General features: G+C 45.7%; 1 non-coding gene across 1 annotated transcript; it reads left to right on the top strand.

Moving 5' to 3' along the window:
* On the top strand, positions 1-73 carry Trnat-cgu (transfer RNA threonine (anticodon CGU)). The gene has a single exon. It is a non-coding gene; the product is annotated as a tRNA-Thr (tRNA).
* Positions 74-4,992: the final 4,919 nt, after the last annotated feature.

Genomic DNA, 4,992 nt, shown 5'->3' with positions numbered 1-4,992 from the left:
CCACCGGTAGCGTAGTGGTCATCGCACCAGACCCGTATTCTGGAGGTCGCGGGTTCGGATCCCACCTGGCGGAACTTTTCTCTCCGCTTGCTTCCTTCTTTCCAAATTTTTTATCTGTTTCAATGACTTGCAACTCACTTCCCTTTGCTTTCCGAGGTTTTTTTTACTGCCAATCTTAATTTCGGTGGTATTTTTATGAGCCCCTCATTTCCTAATCTGATTCGCTACATGCACAGCAAGGGCATTTTTTATCGTAGTCTTGTGCCATAGGGAGCTTAAGAGGGTTCAACGCTGTTTGAGTACTCTCGACATGTCTTAGACAATGGAGTCACGGCCCGGGGAATAAAAAGAAGGTCCCCTTCACCCCGGGAAGTCGCAGTGGCTTTGGCTACCTCCCCAGAGCACCGGAAAACATTACTTTGACAAAAATACCACAGAAAGCGGAGGGGACAATCATCCCGCAGTAAGCGTAGTGGTCATCGCACCAGACTGTATTCTGGAGGTCGTGGGTTCGGCTCCCACCTGTGAAAATTTTCTCACCGCTTTCTGTCTGTCTTTTCATATTCCTTATCTGTTTCAATGAATCACGACATCCTCCCTTTTGCTTTCCGAGGTTTTTTTTGACCACCAAACTTTATTTCTGTGGTATTTTTACGAGCCACTTGTTTCCTATTCTGATTCCCTACATACATAGCGAGGGATTCTGTTCTGGCAGTCTTGGTGCCATAGTGAGCTTAAGAGGGTTCAAACTGGTTGAGCACTCTCGAAATGTAGTAGATAATCGGGTCACGGCCCGATAGTAGCTGTGGCTACCACCCTCAAGCACAGGAAAAAAATACTTTGACATAAATGTCATAAAAAGTAGTGGGGAAAATCGCCCCTGCGGTAGCGTAGTGGTCATCGCACCAGACCGGTATTCTGGAGGTCGCAGGTTCTGAACCTACCTGGCGGAAATTTTCTCTCCGCTTGCTTTCCTTCTTTCCGAATTTTTTATCTGTTTCAATGACCTACAACTTACACCCCTTTGCTTTCCGAGGTTTTTTTTTTACCGCCAACCTTTCTTTCTTTGGTATTTTTAGGAGGCACTTATTTCCTATTCTGATTCCCTACATGCATAGTGAGGGATTCTGACCTGGCATTCTTGGTGCCATAGCGAGCTTAAGAGGGTTCAACACTGGTTGACCACTCTCGAAATGTCGTAGACAATCGGGTCAGGGCCGATGAATACAAAGGTCCCCTTCACCCAGAGAAGTCGAAGTAGCTGTGGCTACCACCCCCAAGCACACGAAAAAAATGCTTTGACATAAATTTTATAAAAAGTAGAGGTAAACATCGCCCCGCCGGTAGCGTAGTTGTCATCGCACCAGACCGGTATTCTGAAGGTTGTGGGTTCGGATCCCACCTGGCGGAAATTTTCTCTCCACTTGCTTTCCTTCTTTCCAAATTTTTTATCTGTTTCAATGACCTACAACTTACTCCCCTATGCTTTCCGATGTTTTTTTTGACCGCCAACTTTTATTTCTGTGGTATTTTACGAGCCACTTATTTTCTATTCTGATTCCTTACATGCATAGCGAGGGATTCTGTTCTGGCAGCTTTCTTGCCATAGTGAGCATAAGAGGGTTCATCACAGGTTGACCACCCTCGAAATGTCGTAGATAATCGGGTCATGGCCCGATGATTAAAAAGGTCCCCTTCACCCATAGAAGTCGGAGTAGCTCTGGCTACCACCCCCAAGCACAGGAAAAAAACACTTTGACATAAATTTCATAATACGCAGAGGGGAAAATCGCCCCGCCGGTAGCGTAGTGTTCATCGCACCAGACCGATATTCTGTAGGTTGCGGGTTCGGATCCCGCCTGGAAGAAATTTTCTCTCCGCTTGTTTCCTTCTTTCCAAATTTCTTATCTGTTTCAATGACCTGCAACCTACTCCCCTTTGCTTTCCGAGGTGTTTTGACAGCCAACATTTATTTCTGTGGTATTTTTACGAGCCACTTGTTTCCTATTCTGACTCCCTACATGCATAGCTAGGGATTCTGTTCTGGCAGTCTTGGTGCAATAGTGAGCTATAGAGAGTTCAACCCTGGTTGACCACTCTCAAAATTTCGTAGATAATCGGGTCACGGCCCGATGTTTAAAAAGCTCCGTTTCAGCCAGAGAAGTCGGAGTAGCTGTGGCTACCACCCCCAAGCACAGGAAAAAAATACTGTGACATAATCTCCATAAAGAAGTTGATGGGAAAATCGCCCCGCCAGTAGCGTAGTGGTCATCGCACCAGACCGGTATTCTGGAGGTCGCGGGTTCGGATCCCACCTGGCGGGAATTCCCTCTCCGCTTGCTTTCCTTAATAAAATGGATTGTTGGGCTAGTTGGTTCATGGCTTCAAGAAAATGAAAAAGAGCGCAACACACGAGGACAAAAAAACACAGTAGACGGGACGCGTCCCGTCTACTGTGTTTCTTTGCCCTTGTCTTTTGCGCTCTTTTTAATTTTCTTGCTTTCCTTCTTTCCAATTTTGTTTGCTGTTTCAATGACCTACAACTTACTCCCCTTTTCTTTCCGAGGTTTTTTTTTGACCACCAACCTTTATTTCTGTGGTATTTTTACGAGCCACTTATTTCATATTCTGATTCCCTAAATGCATAGCAAGGGATTCGGTTCTGGCAGTCTTGGTGCCATAGTGAGCTTAAGAGGATTCAACACTGGTTGACCACTCTCGAAATGTCGTAGATAATCGGGTCACGGCCCGATGATTAAAAAGATCCCCTTCACCCAGAGAAGTCGGAGTAGCTGTGGCTACCACCCCCAAGCACAGGAAAAAAATACTTTGACATAAATGTCATAAAAAGTAGTGGGGAAAATCGCCCCGCCGGTAGCCTAGTGGTCATCGCACCAGACTGGTATTCTGGAGGTCGCAGTACGGGAACCTACCTGGGGGAAATTTTCTCTCCGCTTGTTTTCTTCTTTCTAAATTTTTTATCTGTTTCAATGACCTGCAACTTACTCCCCTTTGCTTTCCCAGGTTTTTTTGACAGCCAACCTTTATTTCTGTGGTATTTTTACAAGCCACTTATTTTCTATTCTGATTCACTACATGCATAGCGTGGATTCTGTTCTGGCAGCCTTCTTGCCATAGTGAGCATAAAAGGGTTCAACACAGGTTGACCACCCCCGAAATTTCGTAGACAATCGGGTCACGGCCCGATGATTAAAAGGGTCCCCTCCACCCAGAGAAGTCGGAGTAGCTCTGGCTACCAACCCCAAGCAAAGGAAAAAAATACTTTGACATAAATTTCATAACAAGCAGAGTAGAAAATCGCCCCGCCGGTAGCGTAGTGTCCATCGCACCAGACCGATATTCTGGAGGTCGCGGGTTCGGATCCCACCTGGCGGAAATTTTCTCTCCGCTGGTTTCCTTCTTTCCAAATTTTTTATCTGTTTTAATGACTTACAACTTACTTCCCTTTGCTTTCCGAGGTTTTTTTACTGCCAATCTTTTTTTCGGTGGTATTTTTACGAGCCCCTCATTTCTTAATCTGATTCGCTACATGCACAGCAAGGGCATTTTTATCGTAGTATTGTGCCATAGGGAGCTTAAGAGGGTTCAACGCTGGTTGAATACTCTCGACATGTCTTAGACAATGGAGTCACGGCCCGGGGAATAAAAAGAAGGTCCCCTTCACCCCGAGAAGTCGCAGTGGCTTTGGCTACCTCCCCGAAGCACAGGAAAACATTTCTTTGACAAAAATAACACAGAAGGCGGAGGGGACAATCGCCCCGCAGTAAGCGTAGTGGTCATCGCACCAGACCGTATTCTGGAGGTCGTGGGTTCGGCTCCCACCTGTGAAAATTTTCTCACCGCTTTCTGTCTGTCTTTTTATATTCCTTATCTGTTTCAATGACTCACGACATCCTCCCTTTTGCTTTCCGAGGTTTTTTTGACCACCAAACTTTATTTCTGTGGTATTTTTACGAGCCACTTGTTTCCTATTCTGATTCCCTACATGCATAGCGAGGGATTCTGTTCTGGCAGTCTTGGTGCCATAGTGAGCTTTAGAGAGTTCAACACTGGTTGACCACTGTCGAAATGTAGACAATCTGGTCACGGCAAGATGATTAAAAAGATGGTCCCGCTCACCGAGAGAAACCGGAGTAGCTCTGGCTACCACCCCCAAGCACAGGAAAAAAATACTTTGACAATAATTCCCTAAAAAGCAGAGGGGAAAATCGCCCCGCCGGTAGCGTAGTGGTCATCGCACCAGACCGGTATTCTGGAGGTCTCGGGTTCGCATCCCACCTGGCAGAAATTATCTCTCTGCTTGCTTTCCTTCTTTCCTAATTTTTTATCTATTTGAATGATCTACAACTCACTCCCCTTTTCTTTCCAAGGTTTTTCTTGACCACCAACCTTTATTTCTGTGGTATTTTTACGAGCCACCAATTTCCTATTCTGATTCTCTACATGCATAGCGAGGGATTCTGTTCTGGCAGTCTTGGTGCCATAGTGAGCTTAAGAGGGTTCAAAACTGGTTGAGCACTCTCGAAATGTAGTAGATAATCGGGTCACGGCCCGATAGTAGCTGTGGCTACCACCCTCAAGCTCAGGAAAAAAATACTTTGACATAAATGTCATAAAAAGTAGTGGGGAAAATCGCCCCGCCGGTAGCGTAGTGGTCATCGCACCAGACCGGTATTCTGCAGGTCGCAGGTTCGGAACCTACCTGGCGGAAATTTTCTCTCCGCTTGCTTTCCTTCTTTCCGAATTTTTTATCTGTTTCAATGACCTACAACTTACACCCCTTTGCTTTCCGAGGTTTTTTTTTACCGCCAACCTTTATTTTTGTGGTATTTTAAGGAGCCACTTATTTCTTATTCTGACTCCCTGCATGCATAACGACAGATTCTGTTCTGGCAGTCTTGGTGCCATAGTGAGCTTAAGAGGGTTCAACACTGGTTGACCACTCTCGAAATGTCGTAGACAATCGGGTCA

The sequence above is a fragment of the Haemaphysalis longicornis genome, unplaced genomic scaffold (assembly GCF_048455015.1).
Source record: "Haemaphysalis longicornis isolate Haplotype H1 unplaced genomic scaffold, Haemaphysalis longicornis Haplotype H1 scaffold_15, whole genome shotgun sequence".
NCBI lineage: Eukaryota > Metazoa > Arthropoda > Arachnida > Ixodida > Ixodidae > Haemaphysalis > Haemaphysalis longicornis.
Note: the sequence above shows the minus strand (reverse complement) of the source record. Positions and strands in the feature narration are given on the sequence as shown.